Source organism: Parasteatoda tepidariorum, chromosome 4 (assembly GCF_043381705.1).
Source record: "Parasteatoda tepidariorum isolate YZ-2023 chromosome 4, CAS_Ptep_4.0, whole genome shotgun sequence".
In the NCBI taxonomy this organism is placed as follows: domain Eukaryota; kingdom Metazoa; phylum Arthropoda; class Arachnida; order Araneae; family Theridiidae; genus Parasteatoda; species Parasteatoda tepidariorum.
In genome coordinates, this window is record NC_092207.1 from 15915206 (window position 1) to 15931882 (window position 16677).

Consider the following 16677-nt stretch of genomic DNA (forward strand, 5'->3'; position numbering starts at 1 on the left):
TGAATAGCAATTTATTTAATTGTTATTTTACCATATTCAAACAAAACAGTCAAATAACCTTAAGATACTATTCGAGCATTTAACTGTGAGAAAAAACGTTTATTAAATGCTTTCACCACATACGGTTAAGCAACCTATTTTTAGAAATTTCTCGGAAAAATGGCTAAATAACAATTTATTTAATTATTATTTTACCATATTAAGAAAAAACAGTCAAATAACCATAAGACCGTGTTCAAGCTGTTAACTGTGAGAAAAACGTTTATTAAATGCTTTCACCACATACGGTTAATCAACCTATTTTTAGAAATTTCTCGGAAAAATGGCTACATGATAATTTATTTAATTATTATTTTACCATATTAAGAAAAAACAGTCAAATAACCAAAAGATCGTGTTCAAGCTGTTAACTGTGAGAAAAAACGTTTATTAAATGCTTTCACCACACACGGTTAAGCAACCAGAATTTTATCACACTAATTAAGCCCACCTAATGAAGCAGCTTAGTTTCTGGCATCTGAGTACATATTATAGTTGAGAGGACTAATCCAACAGTATCATGACCAAAAGAACTGGGATTCGAATCCCAGCGTTGACAGTGTACTAGTATGGTTTTATAACCATACTAGTTGTGTATGATTTCAAAACCGTAAAGGTAAGAAATGTTCTTTACGTAACTTTAAGTTGGATGGACAGAATGTAGCAGCTTATTTTACCATAGTTTTAGAAGTATAATTCTTATAGAGTGCATTGCGGTGAATACTGCAGTTCAAAATTAATATATATATATATATATATATATATATATATATATATATATATTATACGAAGACCGAACTACGGGAATATTGAGTCTTTTACACTTGTCTTAAGAGCTACATGAAAACAATTTGATTTTTAAAGGAAGAACAGAATGCTAAGAAAAAAGTCATTTTCATGCAATGTAATTAAAGAACAGGAAATAAAAATTTTAAATATTTATTAAATTTACATTACTAAATTATCCCTAACTGCTAAAGTGCTTAGCAGTGGTTACTTTTACTAAAGAAACCACTGCTTCATTGCTTAAAATCACTAATAAGTAATTACAATAACAATAATGATTACAATATTATTGATGATAATAATAACCACTAATAAACTTAATAAAATATATAATTCAGATAGAAAAATGTTTTTATTAAAGAGAAATAGAATATTTTTTTAAAATTAGTGCGTAATGAGGTCTATTGAAAATCACGTGACACTGCTGTACTTTTAAACAATGCAAACAAAAACATTACAATAAACAAAAACATTAATGCGGATTTTCAAAATTAAAAGAAAAACGTGCATAATTTAAATATCCTAAACTAGATTTAAATTTATCTTCACCTCTTATTATTTATTATGTCGTTTTAGATTTAATTATAACAGAAATAAGGATCACAGTTCATTTTTAAACGAATTGCATAATTTAATAATTTTAACCTAATTTTTAATAAAATTATTTTTTAAACCATAAGAAATAAAAATATAATCTAAATTTTCTGATAGCAATGTTGATAAAGAAGCAAAAAAAATTATTTTTAGCTTCTATTTTGATTATTTTTAGCTAAAAATTATTAAAAAAAATTATTTTATGATAATATACAATATGCAATAGTTTTTCTTTAAAACTAGTTACAATAAAATATGTGCATTGCTTGCAGAAGTTACAAGCTAACTAACTTTTCAACGTTTTTCTTTTTTCGAAACTAAATGAACAAAAAATGCTTTGCACTGAAAAAAGAGTTTAAGTCATATTATTTAAAAGCAAGAAAATCTGCAAAAAGATATTCTGGAACTGATAGGAATGTATACACTATAAAGTTATGCATTTTATATCTTATATAAATTTATTTTTTATTATAACGTATACATTTGTTTATTATACATTTGTTTATACGTAATTATTGCTATTTACGTATAAATTTGTTTACTGTATAAGATTCTTATCTTAAAAAGTTTGTGAAAGCCTTATTAAATATGTAAGCCCTTAAATAAAGCAGAAATATATTAAAAAAATTTAAAATGACTTGTATTCGACAAATATTTGCATTTAATGCAAAAAATGTATTCTACTGCATTTATATCACATGTTCTAAAAAATAAACTTATTTTTGACTGCTGTTTCCTTGTGGTCTTTAATTATTGAAACTTAAAATTCTTTAAATGTTTCAATACGTTGTTCAAATTAAAATATAGTTGAATTATAATGTTATATTTGTCATATTCATTGGATAGTTTGATAAATATTCGAGATTTTCAGATAAATCAAGTTTATTTTCTCTAAATCTTAATGAATTTAGAAATTTAATGCTTCAAAATTTACTACTTAAAAATATATATGTAGTTTAGCAATTCATTTGAAAATTTTTTAAATAGAAGCAACATAAAATAGACTTAATAAAATATATTTTCTGTCGAAAAACTAAGAAAAAATGTACGGATAGAATAAAATTTTTAGATTTGAATAATAAATAACAAAATTGTATGAATTACATTAATAGAAATCAATTTGGTTTCAATTTTTAATTTTCTGAAACTCTAAAAATAATGTGCAACTGCATGGTTTTCAGAAAATATAAGTTTAAGAACTTAATAGTTTCCTATTCTTACAAATTTATTTTCTTTAAAAAATTTAGAAATGTTTACAATTCTAACTGTCATGATTTTTAATTTTTTTTCATTTTTTAATTACTATTTCTTATAAGTTTTAAAACAAGTGTAATATAAAAAGATCCTTAATATAAAGAAGTCTTTTAATTTTGTCAGTTTACTATTTAACTATTATTTGTCAGTTATGTGATAAAAAAATGAAGAGTAAACAAAAAAAAATTATTGCTTTGCTGATATTTAAAACAAACTCATTTTCCCGTACACGCTTTAAATATACGCGTTATAATTTTTTTCATTTATAGTTATTTATTTTTTAGCAGCACTCATATTTCTAGAAACATTTTACTTAATGCAGGAAGCCCGAAATCCATATTTTCAATTGAAAATGGCATTAGCATAAAAAATAGAACACGGCATATAATCCTTACAAAGATCACTAACCCAGCGAACTTTCACAAATGTATCTTAAAAACTCTTTTTTTTCAGGCCATAAAAAAACACAAAACAGTTCGCCAAGAAAGAAAAAAAAAACAGCCACGTGGCGAGCTTTCTTCTAGTCGCGTGGATTCAACACTCCTTCTCTTATTTCTTACTCGCCAACATTTTTTTTTTCATAAATACTGCCATATTTTGACAGAGGGGCCTTCTAAGATAGCAAACATTCGTGTTCAGAGCTATTATCTAAGGGTTCACGAACCGATGAACTCAGAGAAGTAGAGATGGTGAGATGTTGGGATTTAATAGTGATGGGGAGAAAAAACTAGGATGCCTAGTTCAGTGAACGAGTAGTATCTGCTCGACGACTTTTTTTTTTTAATTCCTTAGGGTAGGGAGGAGAAAGATTCGATCTTGGTATAGTACCCTAGTTTATAAGATTTGAAGTTCGATGACTGAGGTTATGTGGTTTGGTTTTTATTGAGTATTGTAATCTTCATGTTTTCCGTTAAGTTACGAAAGCTTTTGGTTCACTAATGTATGCTAATAAATTCAAAATTCAGCTGCATACAGCTGAATGTGGCATATTAGTGATATCTGAATAATATCATTTTTGTTGCGGATAATATTTTCCTTAAGTAAAAGTATTTATTATCTGTTAAAAATAACAATTGAGTTTTACAATTAGCACTTTGTTGACCGGTAATTTTTGCGCTGAAACTACGTAATGTCACCGGCTGTTATTTGATAATTTAATTTGGAAGTAAAGTAAAACTTTCGAAATATTAATTTCATTCCCAAAACGTTGTTGACCGCTGACGAGTTAATTTGTCATTATTAGTGTAATGAATGACGAATTATCTGTCAGCGCGTTTGGGCGTGAACAGACCAATTGACTCTTTACCGGTTAACAATATGTCAGAAGAGTAGATATTCATAAACCAACACTACAAATATTTCGTCTTCAATAGTTATAAAAATATTTAATATTATTTCACCTATTAAAAAATTTCTACTATATAAATCTATTCTTTTTTCTTTCAATAATTATAAAAATATTTCATTATAATATCTATTCTCAAACTAATTTAACGTCCTACGTAAGACCAACAATCCATTTTTCAATTTAGTGTTAAGTGTTCATTTTATACCAGCAGTACAAAACATATACATTCTTTTATAGTAAGTATAAGAATATTCCATTATCATAAATTTAAAACTTTTTCTATTATTTTTCAATAATTTCAAAAATATACAATTATTAATTATAAACCAATTCTGCTCTTCGTCAGTAATTATAAAAGAATTTTATTACAATAATTAACCAAATATTCTATTTTTTCTCAGCCATAAAAAAATCTACTTTTCTTATTATTGACCTATTCTATTATAATTCAACAACTTCAAATATATTTTATCTCAATAATTACAAAAATAATCTATTCTACATCAATAACTATTAAAGTAAATGATATTTAATGTTTATATAAATACTTTATCGTACTTTAAAAAGTGAAAGCATATTCATTAATTATAAAAATATAATGCATTTTATTTTTTTAATAATATATATGCTATTGTTTATTTCGATATCGATATTAAATTAGATGTCAAGAAGAACACGCTTAAAAGGGACAAAGATATTTATTAAAGCAGTTTTTTCTAAAGTTTTTCTTATATCATTTAAAGATTTCAAATGTTTAAATAAATTATGAGTCAAAATTCTTTTTATCAGCAACAGGTATAAAAAAAACACTAAAAACTAAGATGTTTCAATAAATTTTATCTCATTCAATAGTTCTTGCAAAAAAAAAAATTCTTTCCTACTCTTAATCTTGTCATTCTTTTTCTGATTAGTTCCTCATAAAAATGGTTAAAATGTCATTCGCATTTATTATCGGTGTACACTGTGACAAATTACCGATAAGATTACTGCGGCACTTTGGGCAAAATGGATCCGTAAAATCCATTTTTACTGTACGTTATTATACTATAAAATATCATGCCATAAATTTAACAGTAATATTTATTTAATTACAGTGATTTAGTGATTTTGAAGTTGTTGTTGGTGCAAAAATTATGGTACATTCCGTAACTTGTTTCTGTAAATATGGATTTCACAGTAAAAATTACCGGTACCCTGTTGAGAGTCGGTACTTTTTACCTTAATTTGATCCAGAATTTTTTACAGTATTTAGGAACACTGTAAAAAACAGAGTATGTACTTCAAATAATATTTAATGCAGAATTTAATTTAAATAATAATCTGTGCGAATTTTGTTTAATTGTACTTACTTACTCTACTATTGTACATGCTACATAGTAAAAAGTTTGAAAACATATTTTACTATATCGAGTAAATTTGCAGCATCCTTAATTAAGTGCGAATTTAAGCCATTTTATCCTGCAAATCCGTCTTCCTCTTGCGTTAAATGTTGTTCAATTTCGAAACTCATCATGCACCTAATTAAGTTCCGAGCTAATATTTCTGCAAGATATTAAGGTGTTAAGATATTAAGGTGCAAAATATTATAGTTTTTATATATTATTACTGAAATTACGATTCAAGATTAAACTGACTTTTCTTGGAAACATTAAAGTTATTTTTTCACCAAAGTTGCACATTTTAATAAATACGAACGTCGAATACTTCTTTTAGACTATGCGAATACCAAACGAATTTAAGTTAAAAAATAATTTAACTGCAACTCCTAAATTTATAAGTCTCAAACACTAAATAAACTAAAAGAACTTGATTCATCGAAACAAACATAACTGATTTGAAAACATTACAAGGGTAAAATTGCTACATCGGTTCTTCTTTCACGCTTTATATTATTCCAATCATTCAAAATCTATGGATTTTAAAACCCAACTTCTTTTGAAGTCTTCTTTAGAGATCTTAGTAAATATTACTTGAATAAATAATAGACAGAGACTAAAAATTAAGTCTTGATTTGAAAATCTTCCTCAATGAGAATAGAGCTATGAACAATTAGAATGTTTTATCTCCGAAAGTTAGACCTGGAAATAACCACTCGCCATGTGGCGAGTCAATAAAAAGGGGGCCTACCTAAATTAAATAAACAACTGGTCACTTCTTATTTTTTTATTGCGCAGCAAATTTTCTTGCATGGTGAGTTTAGTCAGCATGTTTAAAAAAATTTTATCGCATTTTTATGATATTTTATTTTTTAATTAATTTTTCTATAGCAGTAGATTGATTCTAATATGAATAGTTTTTAAGAAAATGTAATTCAATCCAAGCAAAAAAAAGTTCAAAATGACTATTAAATGAAAATGACGTATAGGTAATGGTCACCGACTCATTCGGTATGATGAAAAAGTGGTTACTAAGTTGTTAGGGTCTGTACCGGCCACTGGCTATTTACTGAAATTTTAAATTTTCAGGTTTACTGAAAGTGTTATGTAAATAAGAACTCACATAGCTTCTTCTAAATTTTTTAAAATTTTTTATTAAAATAATAATTTTATTGCAGTTTATAAATTAAGAAATATGTTCATTCATTAAACTAAAAACTGATAAACTTATTTTTTTTGATAAATAATAGACAAAAGTATATTATTCGCATTGGTTAATCTAACACGCTCATATTAATTTCATTCATATTAATCCAAATTGCTTATTTCAAGCTTAACTTTTTTTAAAACTTTTTTAGTGAAAAGACTGAAAATAAAACTATTATATGAAGATCTTCCTCAATGAGAAAAGTAGTTTAAAAAATAATAATATTTTACTACTGAAAGTGACTACTTAATAAAACTTTTTAAAGTATCTTCTTTCTAATTTTTTATAAAAAAAATAGTTGTACTGCAATTTTATAATTTTATAAATCAAAAAATATCTTTTATGAACTAAAAAATGCTAAACAAATTTTTTCACCAAATAATTGAGAGCTTTAACGAAGTAAAATTATCGCATTGGTTTATCTAACACACACACATTACTTTCCTACAATTCAGTTCAAAGCATACGGATTTTCAACTTAAACTTTTTTGGATATCAAAGGATATCAAGGCCTTATTTCAAGTCTTATCACTAAAAAGTTAGTGATAAGACTTAAAATAAGACCTTGATTTGAGGACCATCCATATTGAGAAAAGTAATGTAAAGAATTAGAGTATTTTATTACTGAAAATAAACTAAGTAAGTAAGATCTCTTAATGCTTTTTCTACTTTCCAACTTTTTAAATAAAAAAATATAATTTTATTGCAGTTTACAAATTACGAAGAATTTTCATTTAATTAACTAAAAGTAATAAACTAATTTCTTTTTAACAAATAATTAATAACTTCATGAAAATGGAATCGCCTTTTAGGTTAATCTAACACGTTGGCATTAATTGCATTCAAATTCCATAGATTTTCAAGTACAACTTTTTTTAAAAATTTTTTCGTGACAAGACTGAAAATAAGGTCGTTATTTTAAAGATCTTCCTGAATGAAAAAGGGCTGAGCGAAATTAAAATATTTTATCACTGAAATTGGCAGATAAATATTAGCACCAAGCATTTTATTTTACTTCCATTTTTTTTTCCTAAAAAAATTTATTACTATTTCTAAATCAACAAATGATCTAAGCATCCAATGTACTAAAAAAAATCTGATAAACTTATTTCTTTTTAACAAACAATTAATCTCATCACTGATCGGAGAACTTCACAAGAGTGAAATTGCCGCATCGGTTCATCTTTCACGCTCGCCTTGATATCATTCCATTCAGTTCAAAGTCTATGGATTTTAAAAGCTCAACTTCTTTTGAAGTCTTTTTCAGAGATCCTAAGCAACAATACTCGCAGAGACATATGGCACTAATAATACGCAAGGACTGAAAATAAGGCCCCGATTCGAAGATCTTCCTCAATGAGAAAAGACCGAGTTTATTGCTGCTAACATCTTGGTCTTAGTACTTTATCTTCAATGTACTTCTTTTCTCTTCTTATTTTTTGAACCATCTTACTTTTGGAAGACGGAGTTTTTGAAGAGTTATTGCGGTCAATAATCGATTTGGACAATTATAAGTCGAGGGTATAGATGGGGGTTTTTGAGCAACCCCCTCTGACTCTCCTCGTTCACGCCACTGGAATCGCATTCTTATCTGAAAACTTTTCAGAAGGCATGGGTAATCGAAAGAAGTTTGGAAACTTTGTGTTGGATGAAGTAACAGATGCGGCACCAAAGTCATTATTGTTTTTTCTTTATTTTATTGAAACGTAACCAATCAGCAAAGTAAGGGTAAAAATAACTATGTTACGCAATCGCTAAGTTAATTTATAATATGTGTTTTTAATGTAATAAAATAAGGAACTGCTTTCGTATTTTGTTTTACATAATTAAATAGTTTTCATAAATTAAATCACCATATAATTTAGAAAATTTTCGAAAGGAATGACATTTGGAAGAAGTTTTTGAACATAATGTCGGTCAGAATAACGATTACAGAATCATCATGATCATTATTTTTTTTCTCTATTTTATCGAAATATAACTTATCAGAGAAGTAATGGACAAGAACTAACAACGATACACAATTAATTCCGTAAATTATGATAAAATAAAGTATATATCAATCTTTATTTTTCTGAATTGTAATTATTTTCATGAATCGAATCTGTACCAGAAAATAGTCTGAAGACAAAGTTTTTTTTAAAGATAATTGCAAAATTTCTATTGAGTAAGATAAAAATGCGTTATTAATGATTATTTTACTTTATTGAAATAAAACAAAAAAATAAAATAGTAAATAATTACTAATTTTACAGAACTACTGAGTGATAATGAATTATTTCATTGTTTTTTCAATATTTTAAATTATTTTCATGAATTTAACCGTGTTATGATCTAAAGGATTTTCAGAAGGCAAGGGCAATCAAAAGTTTGCCATTGTAGAAAGTAACTCATGCATTTAAAAATTAGTTATTAGCATTATTTTGTCTTTATTTTATGAAATATAACTTATTTTTAAAGTTAGGGACAAAAGGAAAGAATGACAAATGCAATTGACGCAAAGTCATTCCAAATAATAAATTGGCAGCCTGTTACGTTATTTTAACTTATCAAATGAAATATGTTTTGCAGATCAAAACGAATCTATCAAAGCAAATTTACAAAAGGAGATTTTTTAAATTTCGAAAATTACTTGAAATATTTTATCTATTAACTACTAGCTACTTATAACTACTAAAAATAAAATAAAAAGATTTTAATACGAGGTAAGTTTTCCAATAGATTAAATGGCAGATTTTTAATAAAATGCGATTTATATAATTGCGAGAAAAACCATTTAAGAACTAATGGATTTTAATTTTAGAAACATTGTAATTTACATAAAATGTCGGCAAATTAATATAATTTACTATTAAAATCTAGGTTAATTTAAAATGTTTTAGTGGTTAATAATTTAAAATTATATGGTATTTTTTATTCAAAAATATTAAAATAATAGCGTTTAAAAAACGGCAAGAAATTTCAAACTGGGTTCGTAAAAACAAGGAATAATAATAAAGGATTTTGTAAAAGATTATTGGCAAAGCTTTCAATGAAATGTTTAATGACATATAAGTATACGGATTTCGCTCAAGTTTCCTTTAACACTCAAATAAGTTTTATTTGACAATTAAGTGTTTTTTGACAATTTTTAAGTAATAACACTTGTTTGTTTCACATTGATTACGGAAACATAAATTATTGAAAATTTAGATTTGTGCAAAAATTCGTTCAAAAATTATCAAAAAAATCGAAGAAATTTCACTAAATTCATGATAATATATGCGACTAAATAAAAAAAAACGCTTAAGCAACAATAAATAATAAATAATAAATAAATAAACAATAATAATGAAATAAATGTCAAACAATCTCTCAGTAGAATTTTAATTTGGAAAATATTTTGTTTTCGTATTTTCTGTAAAAATTATGTTAAAAATTTAGAATTTATCATTCCAAACAATAGAATTTTGACTTAAATATTTTACTTTAAAAGATACAAATATTTAATCCAATTAGCCAGAGTACCTTAAATTGCATCCTTCCTACTCAAAATTTGATAATGTTTATTTTTTATTATTTTTTACCAAGTAAACTTTTTCGTCTTTTACATACAAGAAATTTACATCAAATTTAACGAAATTATGTTTTTGTTTGCTGAAAAACTGATCATTTTCGAAATAAATTACATACCAATCAAACTCAAAATAGAAAATTGATTAACTTCTTCTTTCAGTGACCTCAGTCTTTCATAACTTCAAAATACAGTATCTTAATGCCTCTTAAACCAAAGAGTTCGGCTTCTTGTCCCATTTAGGGTAAGTTATGCCAAAAAATCAGGTTTTCCTGAAAGTTTTATTTTTGGAAATGCCCGAGTTTGCAACTAAACTAAACTATTCATGTAAAAGATAATTACATTTAAGAAATTAGATACAAAAATCTGTTAAAATATAAGATTTTGACAGTCTTATATTAATCTAAGTAATATTTTATTCAGAAAAATTAAATAGATATACCTCCTGTTTTGTACCTTAGTGATTGTTTTACTCAAAAAAAGTCATTTATTAGATTGATTAAATATTTTTTTTCACTGCATCTTTTAACCAGATTCAAGGAAAATGTATTTAATTAAGGTCTTTAACGAATTATGACATTATTTTTACAGTTTATTTGATTGCAAATGAGCAATTCTTTTTCTGAAACTTATCGAATAAAAATATCTTTTTGTCTGACTAAATCAAACCGTACATAATATTTTACATATTATGGGCTTCAAAGCATTTTTAGATCGAAATAGATTTTAAATTCTATGTAATTTACATGTTTTGACGTACAATTCTAACAAATAGGACATTTTTTACAGGTCAAATGTTTCAAATGATATTAATCTGTAACTATTAATTGGTATACGTAATTATTTATTTACATCAATGTTTTCAACAAAAATTTTCGAACGTCTTTTTATTTCATTGGTGAACATTAAAAAAAAGATACTCTATAATTTTTTATTCTAATTTAAGGACTTGAAAAAATAAATCATTCACTAAGTTAAGCTATCTAGGTTATTTAAAAGAGTTTTGCAAAAAAGTTTTAAGAAATTGAAAAAAATTTTCATGTATGAAATTCAGTTAACTTCCAAAAATATTTGTATAAAACATTTTAAATGAGGAATAAAAAAACTTTTCATCTAGGAAATTTACTTAACTTTTAAACATACTTGGATTATGCATTTTAAATGAAAAATAAAAATTTCCTCATGTATGAAATTTGCTTAACATTTTTATTCTGATTTAAAGACTTGAAAAAATAAATCATTTACTAAGTTAAGCTATCTAGGCTTTTTAAAAGAGTTTTGCAAAAAAGTCTTAAGAAATTGAAAAACATTTTCATGTATGAAATTCAGTTAACTTCTAAAAGTATTTGAAAACATTTTAAATTAAGAATAAAAAACTTTACATGTATGAAATTTACTTAACTTCTAAACATACTTGGATTGTGCATTTTAAATGAAGAATAAAAAATTACTTCATGTAGGAAATTTACTTAACTCTTTTATTCTGATTTAAAGACTTGAAAAAGTAAATCATTTACTAAGTTAAGCTATCTAGGTTTTTTGAAAAAGACTTGCAAAAACGTTTCAAGAAATAGAAAAAAATTTTCATGTATGAAATTCAGTTAACTTCTAAAAATATTTGTATAAAACATTTTAAATGAAGAATAAAAAACTTTACATGTAGGAAATTTACTTAACTTTTGAACATATTTGTATTAAACATTTGTTAAATAAAATGCAAAAACTTTTTCACAAATAAAATTTACTTTATTCAATGAAATGTTCATAATAGGTTATGAATATTAACAAAAAAAATTTACAAGAATAAGTCAAGACGTTGTAAGGGTCTAGACATAAAAGGCCGCCTGTGACTTTTTGGTCGTTCACACCTAGGCATTTGAGCGGAAGATTGGAAGGAGGCTAAAAACTCTTAAGAGCTCATATAAAGGGGGGAGGAAGAATGGCACACAATAGGTCTGTGTGCCACACACCCGGCGTTTAAGAAAGGATGTGCCAAAATATCGCACGCGACTCCTTATTCAAGATTTTTTATATTTATCACTGATATGGGTTCACTGATCTTACATAAGATGTGTATTTAACTCAATAACCCAATTTAGGTGACAATCACAGCATGAATATAACGAACGAACTCAGTATGTTTTCAGCATCCCAACGTGTCACAACATTTAACTAAGGTTCAAAACCAGCAATTTGAGGTAAGAAATCGTATCATTTTGTTTACTAGTTGTTGAATTCATAATTTTGTTGTTGTCATTGTATTCTTTAATTACATTTTTGCTGTATGAGTATTGATAATTATCTTGCATTATTAAAAAAACGTATGACTTTTTAATCGTTATATTCATGCTGTGATTATTTCCTACAGTGTAAAATATTTCAAAACAAGTTGCGCGTAAAAAATATCGGCTCTTACATTGCCGATACTCTTCATCGTTAAATCCATTTTTACCGAAATATGCTATGGAAAAAAAAATTTGATGGTTCGAAAATTTTGCTGTTATAATTACCACAAAATCATTTTAATAAAAAAATTACTGCAAAAATTACAGTATATTTTACGGTTAAAATATGGTTTACAGTAAAAATGAATTTGACGGTAAAAATGACTTTCACTATAAAAATGGATTTTACGGTAAAATTTATTTTATTGATGATGCACCTAAAGTACCAGTACTTTATACCGTAATTTGATCCGGAATTATTTACAGTAAAATCATGGTTTTAATTCTATAAATTGAATGTTATGACCCTTTTGAACTTTATAGTTTTAAATACTGTAAAATAATATACTTTATCATCTGAAGGTAAATCTAAACAAAAATTTAAACGTCATTTTAAAATTAAATAGAGTTTGCTAGGTTAAAAAAAAATAGGATTTTGAGTTTCTTGAGATTTGAATTCATTTAGAGCTTATATTTTTATATTTTTTATAATTTAATAGATTTAAATTATTTATTATAGAATATTAAATTCATTGTCTATGTATTAGTTATGATGCAATATTTATGTAACAGTCGAAATGTTAATTGATGTGAAATACTATTGCAAGTTCCAAAATATAAATTAATATGAAATACCAATGTAAATGCTGAAATTACTGCTATAAAACTGCTACACTGTAACTGATGATTAGTATATCTGTGAAAATGTTATTATAAATTTTAATGTACATATAAAAAGGTTAGTTGACATGTTATTGTAAAGGTTTTAATTTTTAATTAAGTGGAAGATTAATGTAGCCTTGGTTATAGAAAGAAATTGTCTATTTTTTTAATTCAATGCTTATATTTTATAAAAATTATGAAAAATTAAAATCTCTCAGCACAAATTTGCACATATAAGACAATATTGGTTAGACCTCAGAAAATGCTAAGCGTAAAAAATATTAATCTGAACAAGGCAAAAAAAGAACTTAAGGACCATGTCAATGTTTTAAGCGTCAAATATTTTATTTTTATTAAAAATTAAGTTATATACTACATTCCAGACTTTAAAATAGCTTTATGTTAAAAATATTTATTCTTTATCATGCTTTACCTGAATTAACTGAGTCCAACGATATAGATCCTACCAAAATTGCTGTTTCTTTATTTTTTCCAACTAAACTAATTTGTCACATAAGTTTAATTTCTCACATAAAGAACCAAGTTATTTATTTGCAATTTTAGAATTTTCATTGCAATTCAATGTTTTAGTCTTGATTTTTATGAAATATATATTCTTTGCTTATTTTTCTTGGATCTGTAAACATGAATACTTTAAATAATGCCGAAATATTACTGCACACAGTAATTTAATGAAAGATTCACAATTCCTTACTTAATCATTATAAAATACTCTTTCAATCGATGATGTTTTATGAAAATATTCATAAATAATTTCTGTATTTATATAATTTTATTACATTTTTTATGTATTTTATGTTATATACCTGTTTTCCCTATCTTTATGTTACATGCTTTTTAATATTTTCTAATTAAATATTATAAAGCGCATGAATTTTTAATGTTGCAAAATTTTTATTGATTTTTATTATGCGTGTTAATACAAATATAACTTTGTGTGGTGCAATATGTTTTTTTTTCAAGTAGGTTTCTTTTTCCAAATAGATTTCTTTTTTCAAATATGCTTTTTTTAATTATGCACAAAAATTACTGCACTAAGTAATTTAATGAAAGATTCGCAATAAAAAAGAAGATTCATAATCGAAACTAAAACAATTCATAATTTTTTATGCCACAGTACATGAAAAGTAAAATTGTCAAATAAATAATAGAAAATTACCTAAGCAAAACTGATTTTATTTTCTTTTTATGCTTTTTAAAATGTAATGAAAAGGAATTAAGTAGCAAACATTATTGTAATCTGTAGCATTAACCTTTATTATTTTGTTTTATTTCACACCTTAAACGTCAACGTGATTACAAAAAAGGATATTTTTTTAAGTGACTTCCCTAACAAATTTATAGTTTGCTTTAAAATTTTCATGTGGGAGAAAACTTTTTTTTAATGCAATTCGAGAAAATTTTTGATTTTTCTATATTTCCCTAATTGTTTATACATTATATTATATGATGACTTTTGACTGCCTACAGTGCTAACATAATTGTAAAGTTGAAAAACTTATGCTCATTCAAAATATATACTTTGATTCCAACTCTTCACATTAAAAATCTTGAATTCCTAATGGAAATTTATTTTTGATCAAAATATTTCCAATTTTAAAATTTTTAAAAAATTACAACAATTTCTGAATTTTGTAGCAAGTTACCAAATTTACGACAGTTTAATAAAAACTCTAAATCCATCTATGACTAACATATATGTCGAATTTAATCTTCGTTGACTAACTTAATTAAAAATATTTTTTCTCTTCATTGATAACTAATTCCCAAAATAACTGTATTAAGGGGTTCGATATGACATAAATAGCTAATCACTCGATTTCCCAACATTTAAAATCTGAAGAAATCCAAATATTTGAATTTTTAAAAAATCGCTACTATTTCTCAATTTAGTAGCAAACTATCAAATTTGAGTCTGTTTTATAAAATCTTCAAATCCTTCTATGACTAGCATCTTTGTCGAATTTAATCCTCGTTGACTAATTTGATCAAAAAAAATTTTTTTTTTCTTCATTGTTCACTCATTATCAAAATAACTGTATTGAAGAATTAGCTATGATATAAAAAAGTAATCACTCGATTTCCCAACGATTAAAATCTGAAGAAAGATTTTCCAATTAAAAGTCAATATTCAGAAATTTGATTAAAAAAAATTCTTTATGCTCTCAATAAAGTTCTATATATTTGCAAATGAACTCGATAATTTTATTCATATTTATCATTAAATGAAAGTATCATTTAGTAATAATTTATTAAATAATTTTAATAGTGTAAAATTCAAATTGTGAGGGGAAAATTTTAAATTTTGATTTTTAATTTAATTTAGGTTATTAAAATGTCAAGTATTACTTTCTACAAAAGATGTATAGCTTACATTTCATATGAAGTTTATTTATGCCAACATTTATCATATAAAAATTTAAGCTATTTTTATAAATTAGATTTAACTCGATGATTTTTTTTATATTACTTGAGTAGATAAAGCTTGCTTGACGTCTGACATTAAATTTTCTAAAGATACTTCACTTTAAAAATATGAATTGAACTTTAACAAAAAAGTTTAATTTAAGTCTCTAATTTTTTTGACTTCTTATAATATTATGAAACGTCAAATAAATAAAAAGTGTTACTTGTGTATTTTGATATTATACTTTACATGAATAACTGAAAAAAAAATTATGTACTTCTTAAAAACTAATTCCTTTCTAATTATGTCTTATATAATTAATTACAGTCTGTAATTAATTTAATTTAATTTCAGATTCCTTGTAAAACAATTATTTTTGCGCAAAGAACGAGTTAAAAAAAAAAAAAAATGAAAATATCCTAATTAAGAGAAAAGTTTAATTTTTTGTTTTTTTTTCTCCCGAAAAATCGTTCTCTATAAATTTTTAACTCAACTCCAGAGAGAGCATATTGCGCATAATAAGAAAGGGTTAGACTGTCATTTTTATGAGCAAGATTTGCGCAAACTCCGCTGCGTAAGACAAGGTTCTCATTTCCGATTTGAGGAGTGCCAAGTTTAAAATGGAGATCGTTACCTTTACTTTCTTCATCTTCTTTAAAGGGGCACTCTTTGCATCTTCAACTTCGTCGCATTCACCATGGAAGCCATCATCCTAATCGATGACGTCACAGCCTAGGCTTAAAAACACCATTTCACAATGGCCGCTGCTCGAATCCTGTGCTGCCATCTATTGGCTGCGCGATAATCAAACCACGCCAGGTAATCAGCATAATAGCTTCACCCTTTCTCCTATTAAACTCTTTCGTTCCGGTATTATAAAAATGATGTAGGGAACCATTATGGGCTGGCTTAATGGAGTTTGGATAGGGTCGTTTAACGAAATTTGTAACGTTAAATTCTAGAATAAGAGGGATCTATATCGATT

The 16677-nt window shown here is 25.4% G+C and overlaps 1 long non-coding RNA gene across 1 annotated transcript in view; it reads right to left on the reverse strand.

The window, feature by feature from the left end:
• Positions 1-16442, reverse strand: part of LOC107453389 (uncharacterized) — a 209993-nt gene extending 193551 nt beyond the window's left edge. The window contains exon 1 of the long non-coding RNA XR_001585319.3: positions 16327-16442. This is a non-coding gene — a long non-coding RNA (uncharacterized lncRNA). The remainder of the gene's footprint in view (positions 1-16326) is intronic.
• Positions 16443-16677: the final 235 nt, after the last annotated feature.